The sequence below is a fragment of the Taeniopygia guttata genome, chromosome 28, assembly GCF_048771995.1.
Source record: "Taeniopygia guttata chromosome 28, bTaeGut7.mat, whole genome shotgun sequence".
NCBI classification, from domain to species: Eukaryota; Metazoa; Chordata; class Aves; order Passeriformes; family Estrildidae; genus Taeniopygia; species Taeniopygia guttata.
Window position 1 is genome coordinate 5,637,386 of NC_133053.1, and position 16,211 is coordinate 5,653,596.

The window sequence follows — 16,211 nt, forward strand, 5'->3', positions numbered from 1 at the left end:
ATGGTATGTTCTTGTCCAGCAAGGTTGGAATTTGGTAGTCACCAGGTCACTTTCACTTTAAATTCCCCAAATTCTTCTATTTCTTTTATAGTTTGCTGATAGATGATTTCTGACTTGCATGCTTGCTCTTTTGTAGATTAAGGATCTAAAATGCATCACCTAAAAGAAAATGAAAGGGGAAGAAGCATTTGATGTAGCATGAATTGAAAACGGAAACCCAAAGTCAGCTTTGAAATTTGGTATTCAAATAGCAAAACAGTCCATACTGCCTCTTATTTTAATGGAACACACTTTTCACTGGCAGTCATCACTGAAGACTGATGCTGTTGTGGCAGAGGGTGCTTTCCCTTTTCCTGATAGCCAGTAGAAGGAACATCTGTGATTACTTTTCTGGCAATTGAAAAGGGCTAATGATAAGCTGTGCCACTGCATCTTGATCTCTCTGGATTGTCTGCTTATGCCTTCTTGCATTTTGGTTTTCTTTTTTCCTCCTTAGGGTTATGGCGGTTCTTACCAATGAACAGACCTGTTGCTGCACCCCCTACTCTTGCCATGCTTCAACAGGAACATGGCAGATTCCTTAGTATCCACCACACAATTGTTTCTGCATCACAAGGTCTGGGGACTTTCAAGTAAGTGATCTGCATTTTGGATCTGGGATCTTTTTACATTGTTGAGATACTCAGATTTAAACTACTCTTTTCAAAAACTCTTGCACCGTAAAGCTGTTTCTTGTCAACAGCTTGTTCGTAAGGAAAATTAATATGGTGTCTTGGCCGCACAGTCTACTTCTGTGAAAACAGGCATTATTTCCTGGACCAGTCTCTATGGTGTCCATGCTGAGTCTCACTTTGAAGTGTTTTACCTAAAATGCAATTGATGGTGCATGAAGATTCAGAAATATTGAGTAAGCATGCTTGCTTTGGGGCTTGATGGTACACAATAACATACAGCTTTCTAAAATATCGGCAACTATTTACTGATGCGGATTTTATTTTTAGCTGGAAGCTTTGCATAAATGTTTTTAGTGAAGGCAGAAATGTTGCTGTGCATCCTGACAGAATTGGTAATGGGTTGAGTTCAGGCCCTGCCCAGCAAGAGACAGTTAACCAAAGCAAAACCCTGACTTAGCTCTCTGCTTAACCCTTAGTAAGCCAGTGACAGGCAAAACCAGATAATGCCCATGTGTCTCGAAAGATATATGTAAGACTGTCATATCAAAATGTACATGGGAATTACATTAAAACCTGTGCCAGCAAGCAAGTGAACAAAACACCCTGAGCCCTGCGTTGTGTTTCCTGTACCGAGCAGTGGCTGTTCGAGGAGAGGGTTATGGTGACCAGCTCTGCTGCCTCACAGCAGTCTTCCTGTTGATCATGCTTGTGCTCCATCTTTCCCCTTAGGCCTCTTGTTCACTTTTGTGTGGTGTTGACAATTCCTGTGTATCCTGTTGGCTGCTGACCCATACGGGCATAGCCTTTCATGTTTCCAAGTGGAAAAAAAAAATACTGAAGAGTGTAGTAAAGTTGAACATACTTGCTGATGACTCAACAGTGTACTCTTGCAACTAGGAGGGCCAGCCATGTGCTCCTGATGGGGGGCATCAGGTCAACTGGGTGAGGGAGGGGATTGTGTCTCTCTGCTCTGCACTGGGGCAGCTTCATCTTGAGTTTTAGGGGCAGTTTTGGGCACCACAGTATAAAAAAGACATTAAGCTAATAGAGGAGTGTCCAAAGAAGGGCCACAAGGATGGGGAAGGGTCTAGAGGGGAAGTTGTATGAAGAGCTGCTGAGGGCACTTGGTTTGTTCAGCCTGGAGAACTAAGGGGAGATCTCAATGCAGCCTCCAGCCTCCTCATGACAGGACGTTAGGGGCAGGTCTGTACACTCTCATGACCAATGAGAGAGCTTGAGGAATCAGCATGGAGCTGAGTCAGGGGAGGTTTAGCTTGGATATCTGGAAGATTTTCACCCAGAGGGTGATTTTAGAACTGGGATGGGCTCCTCAGGGCAGTGGTCACAGCACCAAGCCTGAATTCAAGAAGCTTTTGGACAGTGCTCTCAGTCATAGGGTGGGGTGCCCTGTGCAGGGCCAGGAGCTGGATTTGATAATCCTGATGGGTCCCTTCCAACTCATCGAGCTCTATGATTCCATGAAAATGTTGTTAGAATTGTGATGTCACTGAAACCAGAACTAAGCTTTGTATCCATAAAATGAAAAAAAAAATATGACACCCACAGGAAACACAAACATTAAGGTAAGAGAATGTTGTCATTACAACATCTTTCTGTAGTCCAGTTCCCAGTGCATTGCTTTAGAGAAGACAGGGCAGAAAATGATCTAATGAATAAATGAGTCCTCAGCCATTCTGCACTAGAACTAGGGTGGGAGGTGACCAGATTGTTAGAAGCCTGTAGGAATAAAAAATGTCCAACTTTGTAATGGCTCCTCTCTGTTCTCTGAATATCAATTGATGCCATTGCTTGGGTATTACTGCCATTAAATGACTGCTCCTAACACATCCCATTCTGCAGTAGAACTGGTCTCTTGCTCTCCCAGTGAGTGTAGAAAATGGTTTATTTACTTTCTAGACACATGTTATATATTTCAAAATTTACCATGTTTCCCATAATCTTCTCTAGTTTTAGGAATTCCAGTTATGATAATTGCTGTAATTTGTCATACAAGATTTTATTAAACTGACTTTTCACTGTGTGCTTTTTCTCCCAGTGTTACTTGGTCTTTCTGTGCACTGACTGGCTTAAGTTGAACTCTAGTCCATTCTGTGGGTAGCAGATTGTCAGAGAGGATGTTACAAAGATGGTTTAATTTTTTTGGTAATGGTTTCTTTTTTTCCCCTCCTGTGAAATCATCACAGACCAAAAGAGGTGCAAGAGAGAATTGCTTAATCAGACAGTCAGCCTTGATTCTTTTCTGCTAGGTGGAAGTACAGGTATCTCATTAAGAAATGCTTACAGATAATTTCTGTAAGTAAAAGACCTTCTCATTTGAAGGTAGTATTCAGATCTCTGTTTTGGCTACCTCCTTTCAAGGACTCCTTTCCAAAACTCTTCCTTTTGTAAAGATACAAAAGCTGAATTTGTCACTGAGAACACTGGCAATTCTGTTGCATGGGTAGGCAGTGAATTACCTTTTCCAGGGTTATCTGTGAATTAAATGTTGGGTTATTTTAAATTAATCACTCCTGATCAAATTTGGGTAGCTTACCTTCAGCTTCTAATGAAACTGGAAAAGCCAAGTGGTGATGTTATGTTTGATTTCCTTCTCCTGTTCCAGAGACCAGGAGGTCTTATTGAGCCCACACTGCACAGTGTCTGCTGCTGGTAACTGAGCACCCATGTGCTGACTGTACACTGTCCTCTAAAAAGCAGCTTGCTGTCAGTAGTCCTTTTAGCAGACAAGATAAACTCCTGTTCCGGAGAATTGAGAGCACAAATTCTGCTGCAGACAGGAGATCTATTGGGCAAGGCCCTAAAAAACCTCCCAAGAGGGAAGGATGGGGTAGTGCTTTGAATGCAATTTGCTGATGGATGGTTCTGCCATTTTTGAAAAGGCTTTTGAGACAGAAGGAACCCCAGTTGTGAGAAATTACACTCAGTTAAAAAAATTAGAAAGTTTATTAAAACCTTATCGAAAAGTATAATAGAAGACTGAATAGAGAAAATAGTACAGTGCACTGGGAGCAAAGGATTCCATCACCATCTGCTCATCCACACAATAGATGTTCCCTTTAGCTGCTGCCAAGGTTTTGTCAATAGACTCCTTCACTTTCCAGTGGTGGAGATCGCTTTCTTGTATCTTGAGTGGAGGTGTTGCCGTAGTAACAAGCTGATCCTCCCAGGTGTCCTGACTACTCAAGCCATCCTGTGATAACAATGCAAGGGGGAGAGAGACATAACTATGCATCTACAAAACTTTTCTTAACATATACTTAATATTCACTCTTTAATTGCGAGAGTCAACCATTGCATTACTCATCTATAACAACCCCCCCTTTTCTATAAGTCATTTGGCTCGAACAATTAACTCAAAAATTTTTTCTCTCTTTAATGAGTCATATTAACATCTGTTGATGTGGGCAAGGACAGTGGGAACTGGAGAAAAAAATCTCATGTTTTCCCTCGACACACTTATTTGGAATAGACAAAAGGACATCAAAGAGGTCCAGTATAGCTTTGACTCCCATCTACCTTGCCTATGTGGTTTGTACCCATAGTAGGTGAATCTTAGTTGTGAGTACAGAGCCCAGTTTAGTCTTGCCCTCTAATCCCTTTTGTATTAAAAGACAATTGAGGAATAACAGAGGTCCAGTATGGCCTTTTTTGCACCTACCTAGCTACCATGAGGGGTTGCTACTCGCAGCAGGGTTATGGAATCTTCTTGGTAGCGAACAAAGGGGCCAACTTGGTCTTGCCCTCCATTCCTTGTCTTTACTTGTGGTTCTTAAGAAAGCTGCCCCATTACCTCTTATGGTCCCTTGTGTACTTCCCCTTAACAGATGCTTGTAATTCTCGCCCATTAAAACAGGAAAACAGTTCTCAAGCTGGCTGGTGGAAGCTTGACTCTACTTTTTGGGCATCTTGTTGTTTTTCTGTCTTTTGGTCTCTGCTTGAGAGTCAATCTCATTTCACCCAGTCTGGATGTTATAGTTCATTCTTTGGGTTCTTCTACTGGGCCTTTAACTCTGTTGGCATCAGTCCATCCCCACTCTGCAGTTTGCACAGCCAATGCGGTGGTGAGTAGTACCTGAAAGGGACCTTCCTACTGAGGAGTTATGGGCTGATCTCTCCATGACTCTCATTACCCAATTTCCAGGATTAATATTAAGGATTCTGAAATCCAGCATGGTAGTTTGAGGAATTGCCCCTTTATGACTTAGCCCTTCTAAAGTTTGTGCTATAGACATATTTCTTGGCATAGGCTTCCTCTTCCTCATAGGTAGCAACCTTCTGGGGTAAGGTCAAAAAGGATAACCCAAAGATAATTTCATAGCTGAGACCCCCAGATCTGACCAGAGCTGGGTTCTAATTATTAACAAGGCTAAAGAGAGACATTTTATCCATGACATCTGGGTTTCAATCATCAGCTTAACTAGAGTTCTTCTAAGAGTTGGATTCATCCTCTCAACACTACCAGAACTCTGTGGATGCCATGGAGTGTGTAATTCCCATTTTACTCCCAGGGCTTGAACAACTTTCTGCAATATTTTAAATGTGAAATAAGTTCCTTGGTCTGAATTAATCCTGTTCACCATCCCATACTGGGGAATGATTGATTCTAGAGGTGTTTTACTCACAGCACTGGTATTGGCTTTAACAGTTGCTACCACCTCTACCCAGTGAGTCAAGTGATGTACTATCACTAGCAAAAACTTCCACCGATGTACCTGGGGAAGCTCGGTAAAGGATGTTTTGAAAGGGCCGTAAGGCTAGTTTTTGGCCTCCTCTGGGTGTTTTCCTCATGACTTTCTTGTTCACTTGTTAACATACCACACACCTTTCAGTTACTTGATCACTTAGTGTTTGAGTACCTCAATGTGTTGTACCATGTATACCTTCTAGCATTTTCATGGCAAGGGATTTATTCAACATTTGCCTCCCATCTGCTAATTTCCACTTCCTTTTGTTATCTTTCTTGGGTCTTATTTTAAGGAGTTCTTCCTCTTCTGTCCCACTGAATACAGGGACTTCTTGCACTTCTCTCATGGAGGCTAATACCATAATTAGTTTTTCTGTCCCTGATTTGGCTGCATGTTTAGTATCTAAATCTGCTAAATTGTTCCCTCGTGCCTCTTGAGTCGCCCCTTTTTGATGTCCTTTAACATATACTACTGCCACTTCCTCTGGAAATTGTAAGGTTTCTAACACTTCTGAAATAAGTTTCTCATGAATCAGTCCCTTTCCATTTGAATTTAATAGCCCCCTCTCTTCCCAAATTTTTCCAAAGTTATGCACTACTCCAAAAGCATATTTTGAGTCCATATATATTGTTCCTCTTTTCTATATTATTATTTCCAGAGCTCATTTTAGGACATATAACTCATATGCTTGGGCTGAACAGTTGGAAGGTAACTTTCCCTTTTCTGTGGCTGTTAACTCTTCATCTACTATAGCATACCCTGATACCCAGTGCCCCTGGATTACCCTTGAAGATCCGTCAACGTACAGTAGTTTCCTTCCTTGGAGTGGTTGATCTGTTAGGTTCTCTCTTACTTTAGTTAGATGGTTTATAACCTCTAGGCAATTATGTATTAGTTCTTCATCAGGTTCTTCATACAAAAACTGGGCAGGGTTGAATTGGTTACTCACAATTAGCTCTAAATCATTATCTATTAAGATGGCTTCATACTTTAACACTTGGGAATCAGTGAGCCATTTCTCAGCCTTTTGGCTCAGGATACTCCTAACTGTGTGTGGGCTATATATCTTCAATTTTCCCCCAAAGGTTAATTTTTTTGCTTTCTTCTACAAGTAGGGCAGTCGCTGCCACCACCTGAATGCCAGTTGGCCACCCCCAGCTGACAGGATCTAGCAGTTTTGATAAGCAGGCCACAGGTTTCCTGGATCCTCCCCAGTCCTGGGCTAATACACCATGTGCTACCCCTTTTTCTATATCGACAAACAGAAGGATTTGTCTAAGACAGGAAGACTCAGTGCTGGTGCGCTAATTTTTGCTTTAAAGCTTCAAACTTTTGTTCATCTTCTTTTTCTCACCTAATCTTTTCTGCTACTAACTTTTCATACAAGAACTTGATGGCCTGCTTGTATCTTTCAATCCATAGCTTACAATATTCCAACAAACCTAGAAATCTTCTAACTTCTGTCTCAGTTTTAGGTGGTGGAAAGTGAGACTATCCCCTTAATTCTCTCAGGGTTCAGTTGCTGGCTCCCTTGACAAATCACATGTCCTAGGTATTTTACTTCACATTCTACAAATTGGAGTTTCCCTTTTGATACCCGAAGTCCTTGGTCCCCCAGAAAATTTAGCACCATGGTGGATTCCCAAATTTCTTTTTCTTCCTGTCCTGAGAGAAACAAATCATCTACATATTGTATAGGTTTTATCTCAGGTTTGATGGAGAAAAGTTATAGTACTTCTCCTAGTGCTTGATTACTGAATAGGTTTGAGGATTCAGAAAACCCTTAGGGTAACCTAATCCACCAAAGGTGTTGCTTCCTCCCTGAATCAGGGTCCTTCTATTCAAAGGCAAATATATCCCTACTTTATTCTGCTAGTGGGCAAGCCCAAAAAGCGTCTTTAGGTCTATCACACTAAACCACTGATGTAAGTAGTGTATAGGGGGTTAAGCACTACTGGGTATCAATTCAATGTTCTTTTATTCACTTCTCTTAAGTCTTGGACAAGCCTGTAAGTCCCACCTGACTCTTTACTGGTAATATGGGTGTACTGGGGGGACCTACATGGTTCTAAGGTCCCCTCCTCAAGTAGGCCCTGGATCACCAGCTGCAGTCCTTGTCTCTCTTCCAGGGAGAGTGGATATTGTCGTACCTGAACTGGATGGTTTTGATTAACTATTTTTGTTACCATAGGTCTCATGTTTAATTTACCTCAATTTTTCGAGGTAAAAATACCATACCATTTTATGGTATCGTACGATACCATACTATACCATTTTAGGAATTTTTTTTCTCATCTTCTTCCCTTAACTGGAGAAGTTTAACTACCATTTTTGCTTCCTCTGGGAGTACTCCAATGTCCAACTGCACCTGTAAATCCCGTCCTAATAAATTGCACTCGGCTTCTGGAACTAATAGGACATTCCCAATCCCTATTTTATTTGTCCCTTCAAACTTTACTTGCCTTATAACTGAGACTTTGAACCCTTCCTTTATTGCACCTACTACTTGCGTGGTATCTTGACCCTTTTTACACCCCTTCAGAATTCTGCAAACACAAGTTATTTCAGCCCCCGTGTCTTTGTCAAGGGCTCCTGATGCTATTCAGTCCCCAGGAGGTAGAGCCCCTGACACCGCTGGTCTTCTTCTCCTTTTTGCTTAGTCTCATAGATCCTCAGGTCCTTGTTCTTCTGGGAACAATTCTTTCTGATATGCCCATTCTCTTTACAGTAAAAGTAAACTCGTCCTAGGTTTCCTTGTTTCCCAAATGTCCTACTCTAGGGCAAATTTGGGGAAAACCCTCTGGAAGGAGCCCCCAGAAAACAAACCCCCACGGCCCCTCCCCACCCACCTGGTTTGGGAAAAAATTTTCACTGAGAGAAGTGGAAAAGAACCTGTTTATTTAACAAACAAAGCACTCCCCAGCACCAAAAAAATTAATACCAGATGACAACAAAACTCTTTCACCACTCTGAAGAGATGAACACATCCAGAAAGTCTTTCCTGGGAGTGGTCACCCAGGTCTGGGCGCTGGGGATTGCTCTCCAGCACTGGGGATCTCTGCTGCAGATCACAGAACGCAGGCTCTCCGTGCTCCTCGGTGTTTCCCACATCCCAGTCTGGAGCAGGTTGGATGGTATTCAGGAAAAGGAAAAAAAAAAACCAGTCCAGGGAAAGAATTGGACTGCTTAGCTAAACTAACTAGAAAAGCAAAGGCAAAAGCAGAAGCAAGCAAAGCAAAGCGAGCGAAAGCCAGCAAGCAAAGCAAAAGCAAGCCAGGCAGCTCTAGCTTCTTCTAGACAACAGACCATGGGGTGGTGAACTGGTTATTAACATGACAAAACAAACCTTCACTTTCAGAGTCAGTTCTGAAAGCACAGAACATAATATCAAACAAACAACACGATTGGAGATACCATCATCATAACATCACCCTGTGATACCAAACTCTTCTTTTTGTGTCCAGTCCCAAGGAGCTGCATGCCCCCTCCATCTTATCTTCTCACTTTTGAGGTCCCCCTCCCTTACCTGGGTAGTTCTTTCCTTGCTGGTTTCCTTCCCTAATGGCAGTTACCATTATCTTGGCTTTTGCCTTGGCCTTCTCTTCATCACTCTCTCCACCTTCTGTGCCTCTCTTAAAAGATCTTCTTATCTCCTTTCTTGCCCACCATCTAACTTTTCTAACTTTCTCCATATTTCTGGCTAGGCGTGAGTGACAAAATTTATCTTTAGTAAGATCTGTCTGGCCATTGTATCAGGGTCATATTGCTGGCCAGGGGCCTATGTACAAATCACGAATGAGACGGGACTGCTGAGGAGCGCATCTCAAGCTGTTTATTTTCTAGCATCACTCTCATTACATGGTTATGACAATGGGAAGATGCCAGCAGCTCACATCCCTGGCAGCAGACAAAGAACTTAATGTTACAACTTACTTTAAAAGCTTTTTGACCAATCACACAAAGCAAAAGCATATTGACAGTAGTTCTATTCAACCACTGTAAGCACACATTACCTTTGGTTAAAACAATGCTGACTTATTTTTAATACACAATACCTGCTTCTAAGCCTTAAATTAAAATGCACAGAGCTCCATTAATAAGCTTAGAACTTCCTAATATCTCGTTAGACATACTTTTCTGTAGCTTAGGGAGTTATTCTAGCCAAGCATTAATACACAGACCATTGTTCTATTTGTCCTTACTTTTCTACTTCTTGTATAATTTTTCTGCTGACAAACCCTATGTCTGCTGCTTAGCTCTAATTGCAGTTTGTTATCTCTGAGGTCTGTCTTTTGCAGATTTCCCAAAACACTCTGATTTTAAGGATTCCCACAGGTAAACCCCTGAATATTACCTCATATTTTTCCTCAGTCTTTCTAGCCACTCTGTTGGGGTTTCTTTCCTCTTTTGCTGCTCATCGAAAGCTTTACAAGCATTTTGATTTCATGAAGCTGCTTCTTTGATACCTCTTATAATTAATGTTCTGTACTCCTCCATGTCTTGTCTTCCCCAGTGCTGTTGTGGTCTCAACTGGGGCACACTGTGGGCATTTTCAGGTCCCCAGGAGGTCCTTGCACATGCTCCCTTGCCCATATCCGTATCCCAGCCTCCCGCATCATCTGTCTTTCCTCTGGTGTGAATAACATGGTCATTATTGATTGCATCTCTTCCCATGTATAAATATTGGGCCCCAGAAACTGGCCTAACTGTTCTGCTAACCCAGTGGGGTCCTCTAGTAATCCTTTTAATTCTTTCTTGAACATTTGCACGTCAGAGAAATTGAGAGGTACCGTTACAAATCCAGTTCCTCCCTGCACCCCACCCAGTGGTACTTTTCTCAGGGGATATAATACTATTGTTTGGTTCCCATCCCCTGGTCTGCTTTCCTCTCATTGTGCCATTCTGTTCCTAGTGTTTTGGCTAGACCCATCAGGGTGCAAGGGAGGTACAGTTGGGGCTACTGGAGGTGGAGAGGGGAAGTGTTCTAACAGGTCCCATTCTTTAGTTTCTGATATCTTAAACATGCTCACGTTTGAGGTTGAAGTCTCCCCTTCCCAGCAGGCAGCATAGTCACTCTCTTCCTGATTGAATGGTTTCTTAGCTTTTACATAGATATTTTATGGGTGACATATTCATCCTTCATCTGATCCATATCTCGGCCAGTGTGCATGATTGCTCCTAATTTCTCTTTTAGCCCATTCTGCCATGCAGTACTGAATCATTCTGAGCTCATCCTTATTTCTGGTACTGGGGTCATATTTCCGTCGGGCCAGTTTTCTTCCCAGTGGGCTATTAGGGGGTATCCGTATTGGTACTTCCTCACTTCTTCCTTCCTGCTTGAGGAATTCCCTACTTGTTTGCAATCCCATCTTGACAGGTAACCACTGGCCCTCCCAGCAAGGCCTGCCTTCCTAAGAAAGGAAAAGGAAAGGAGGGAAAAAAAAAAAAGGAAACAAGGAAAGGAGGAAAGACAAGGAAAGGGAAGAGAGAGAAAAAGCTTTACCTCTCTTGCAAAAAGTAAAAAAACACCTGCGATCCAGGGACTTCCAAATCACCGGATTGCCCCTTGCCATTCCTCTCCTCCTTGGTTCAGTGCTCTGGTCCCGTGGTCGCACTCTGCTCCCTGTCCTGCCTGGCTCAGCTCGGCTGTGGCCCCTCTCCCCAGCTTGAGCCGGCTTTGGCTGCAGCTCCCCCCACCCCCAATCTGGTTCTGCTCAGCTGCAGCCCTGTCCCGACACCAGCACAGTCTTCTCTGATGGGCAACCCCCGCCACAAACCTTTCAGCAGCTGCCCTGCTACCAAGTCCCCAAAATCCTTAAATCTCACACGTCTCACCAGCCACGGGGTCCTTGTCCATGGGGTCCTCGTCCATGGGGTCCTCCCATGTGTCCCGCTGTTTTTTCCTCCCCCCACATGTCCCGCTGTTTTTTCCTTCCGACTGTCCAATATCCTGAAGCTTCAACAGACCAGGATGGGTCCCGTGTACTACTTGTTTGAAATGAACAAAAGTCAGAATGACCGAATTACAGTCAGGCCAAAAATAGTTATGAAGATGGTACTCACCTCCCCTTCCCCCTTTTTTTTAATTCAGTCTCCTGGTGCCTTCGGGATTTTAACCTGTGACTACTGGTAATCCGGGGAAAGTCTGATAGAATCTGCCAAACTTGTGGCAGGGGTGTGCCACTTTTGAAAAGTCCTAGGGCCACGGGGGAAGGCATATATCCCAGACCAGTCCCCATTTGTGAGAAATGATACTCACTTTCAAAAAATTTACGAGATTTGTTAAAACCTTATTAAAAAATACAACAGAAGACTGAATAGAGAAAATAATACAGTGCACCGAGAGCAAAGGATTCTAATGCCATCTGCTCATCCCACAATGGATGATCTGTCTTTTAACCCCTTAGCTGCTCCCAAAGTTATGTCAATAGACTCCTTCACTGTCCTGTGGTGGAGATCACTTTCTTACATCTTGATTGGAGGTCAGGTACTACCATAGTAACAAGCAGAGCCTTAATGCGTTTCTGTTTTCTGAGCCTGGTCTTATAAGCTCTCAGAAATAAGCATTATACCCTTGATAGCTCAGCTACCTCAGGTGGCATAAAAGAAGCAGGATGGCTCCTGTGACAGTGTTGGAAACAAAAAAGTTGTAATAAAAGGCAAAAATAAAAAAGCTGTTTACAGAGAAAAGGCGAGTCAGGGCAAGAGGTACTTGCTCCTGCTAAACCACTTCACAAAAGCGATTTACTTATTTTGGTCTCTTCTTTTTCTAGGAATTGCTTAGGCAGGACTTTTTGGCTCCTGTCCAATGAGCTATCCTTAAGTTTGAGGTGAAGTCCCCAAGGTCCTATGAGGTGTCTTTTAAGCAAATTGAGGAGAGAAACTTCTGGGCTTTTCTCCTTTTTAAGAGGACAAAGGGTAACTTGTTTACTCCATCAACAGGGGGTACATTCATACATCTCACCCTTTCTATACATCTAAAAAGGAAAGAGGAGAAAAGAATATGATCTGAAAAATCTCACTTTTGTTTACAATTTGTTGTTATGCTAATAATTTTTAAATTGTGAGTTATTCTTTTATCTTAACTTTGGTGAAGTGTTTTCCCAGGCAAGCTTCAAGTTTCTGACTATATATGATTTAAACATATAGAACTTTAAAACATTTTTAACATATGATTTAGAAGTAAGTTCATAACTTTTTAAACACAACAAACGATTTCAGTGCAAACTATTTTTTTAAACAATTTTAACTATCGCAAACTTAGAAAAAACAGTCTCTGCTTTCCAGCTGTTGCTCAGTTGCCTGTGTGTTCTTTTTCTGGCATCTCCTGCTGCTCTTGGATCGGCTGTACTTGTGGCTTAACATTCTTTGCAGGGACCCATCGAAGACCTGCATCTGTAGAACTGCATGTAAAAACCCTCCCCCAAGTCACAAGAGGATGGGGTCCTGAAATTTCTCCTATCTCTGGATCCTTTATGAAGACTGGTGGCTTTTCCTTGAGCTTTGCTTGACTGGTGTTGCTAAAATGTCTGGAAAGTGGTGGTACCTGCTCCATAAAATAATTATTTAAGAAATGAAAAACATATATAGCTTTGTTCTGAAGCGATACGCTGAATAAATAAATAGACTCCACAACTTGGGGTAGTTATGAAGTGGGTATGTAAAGCCAGGGACCTCAGATAATGGGAAAGCTGGACAAGACAGAACGCACATCCAACCAATATGATTAATGCAACGTTCTCCATCTATTCGAGAGAAGATGGCAGTTTATATACACTTCTATATAGTTTACAGTTTACAAAGGTACTCTGATTGGCACACTAACATTGTTTACCTTTGCCTTAAGGTGGTCAGGCTTTTCACACTGCAGCTCTACCCTAATTCACACTTGGATAGCTGATTGCTTTGCAGTTACCTTAACATAATTTCTAACTGCGCCACAACTGAATTCTCACTGCATCAAAGGCTTCGAGGCCCCACCAAGGCCGCTTATCAGGGCCTAGTCTGAGCGGGTAGCTCAAATCTCACTCCAGACATAAATCATGCTCTCTCTCTTTCAGAAATTCTGTAACAATTCCCTCTTTTTCTTTTTGAGCTACCCAGGTTGACTTGAAGGCGCGGTGCACTATCTTCTGCATACACTATGATAAACACAGTATAGTGACTAAAATAATTATAGTAATAAGAAAAAATACAATACCAGAATGAACTAAATCGTTGACTCAATTAGCAAAACCTAAAGAATTGAGCCAATTAGCAAACGGAGGGTCTACAATAACAAGTTCCTTTATATTGTCTTTCAATTGTGATAACTGTTTGTGAATTGATTGAGAGTGGTCAGACAAATTCATTCAGCACATGCCTTTAAATTCTACACGCCCAAGTCCTTGTGCTAGAAGAAGGAAATCAATGGCAGCTCTGTTTTCAAGAACTGCATGACAGGTACTATCTGTATCAGTGGCAAGCTCACTTAACATTTTAGATGTAATATTAATTTACTTTCCTGTCCAGCAGGCCGGGGTTTTCAATTATGTGAGAGCTTGCACTGAAGCAACTCGTGGGGTGAAAAGTGAGGCTAGTATTACAGAAGTGCACCCCACTACATATTTTTCATGTTCTTGATTGCCCTGTTTAACATGAAAGGAACAAACTTAATTTTAAATACAAACTATAACTTATGATAAACTTAATGTTATGCTTATGATTATCTAACTGATTGTCCCTCTTTTTCTTTTGCCATTGAAAAACAATGGTGAAACGAACAGAAGAATTGCAGGCCTTACTAAAACCAATTAAAACCTAGGAAAAAATTCTATAACATCATTTAAAACACACACATCTATGAAAAAACCCAAAGTCCGTGATCTTCTGTGGGTGAAACACAAATCTTTGCACAATCTACATTTTCTGTGCATCTTCTGCTCCTGCTTGTGGAGAGATCAGTGCTCTCTTGCAATTGATAATTTCCACATTCTTCACTGAAATCCATTCAGATTCTGCACCTGTTAAAACACAAACAAACCCAACACCCCCACAGGGACTGGAGGGTTCTTTCTCAATTCTGTTCCCTAAAATTGCATGAAGAAATGGAGATATCAACATCTTTGTTATAAACATGAGAAAATATCAAGAACATAACAATGCATATAGTAAAGAAACTAGCAACAAATAAAAATCAATCAAATAATACACAATTAATGTTACATATAAAATCACAGTTACGAAGTGCTACACTATCAAATTGTCATCCCAGAGTCTGTGACAGTTGATGAACCTTAAAACAACAGAGATTTGGATAAAACATGTCCGGATCATGTCTCTCCAAACTCCCTTTGAGGGTCAGCTGTCCTATATTGTCAAATTGTCAAGCCAAAAGGACCTGAATTCTTTTTGATGCAGAAAACACCTGGGTTAACCACACCATCCAAGTAGAGCCAGAGCTTGGCCAGAACTCAAACTCTAATTGGAGAATATATTTTAATACATTGTAAAACAAAAAGTCTTAGAAATAACAGTTATAAGTAAAAAACCTTATGATTAAAAATTTATCAAACCATCAAATAATTGAACCTGTCCAAAATTTCTTTCAAGACAGAAATTCTCTAAGCACAACAAATTCTCTCTTCAGAAATCCGAAAATTTGAAATCTGAAATCTTGATCCAAAGTCTGGACAATGAATTTGTAAAGGAAGATGAATTGCAGCAGCATAAAAGATTGGATAAAGAAAACACATGAGTAGTTAAAAATCAAAAACACAGGATCCTGAAGAAACACATCTTGTAATCAATCACCTAAAGAGACAATAAAACATGAAAACTGACTGTAAATACCCTAACAATATCTCAGTATCTTAATACCTTAATAATAATTCTTATCCCAAAAATCAGACAAGTCATGTTATATGATCAACTTATCAACAAGAAATGTTTAAAATAGCTTAAAACAATCTTTTTAAAGTATTCATATAACATTAATAACAATCACTATTTATCTTGTTATCTATAAAATTTAAAAATCATGATTATTTGTATTATTATCTATAAAAACCCAAAACCAAACTCAATACCAACATTCCATCTGACTGACATTTCTCAAGTCTTTGTTTTCAGAGACATTTTTGATAGGTAAATCATTGCTAATATTTCTATCTTTATACAGTGATTTCCATCTGTATGGTATTTGAAATAACATAATTCACATAATGTTCATCCTTCTCTGTATCCTGGAGAACACTCGGTACTGCTGAACTTTTCTTGCGGTTTTTGACTCCTGTAAGGAATTGGAAAAACGCTGTTGAAATGTTTGCTGCGGTGTTGCAATCCCGCCACCGGCGGGCGCGCTGCCGCCATGGTGATTTATTAAAAAAATATGGATATTGATCTAGTATCGATATCCAACTGTGACGGACAAAAACTCTCTAACAGTTTAAAGTTAGAAAGTGTATGTTTATTCGACGCCGGGCAGCGTGCGGGATAGCTCCCAAATACACACCGCACCTTCCAGGTGATTACAGAGTCTTTTTATCCATACAAGTATTGAATATACAAAATACAAATACATATTCATAATTTTGGTACATCCCATTCCCCGCTTCGTATGCTAATCACTCCAAAAGCTATTAAGCATGCGTAGTTTGTCCCTTGAAATGGGTCGGTGTCCCTTTTATGGGGAGGGGTCCCAAAATGAGGAAGTAAATGAAGTCTTCCTCCTTCTGACCTTTCTACCTTTTCAATGCAAGTATGACAAATGAACTCTTGGTAGAACTCCCATTCCTTGTCTTCAATTGGTTTCAGAACAGAGGAGGCCCACAATTGTCTTATGTTCCTAAAA

General features: G+C 41.1%; 1 long non-coding RNA gene across 1 annotated transcript; it reads left to right on the forward strand.

The window, feature by feature from the left end:
- The first annotated feature begins 217 nt into the window (after positions 1 to 217).
- On the forward strand, positions 218 to 15,794 carry LOC140680798 (uncharacterized). Its single transcript, XR_012052191.1, has 2 exons — positions 218 to 632; positions 12,755 to 15,794. It is a non-coding gene; the product is annotated as an uncharacterized lncRNA (long non-coding RNA).
- Positions 15,795 to 16,211: the final 417 nt, after the last annotated feature.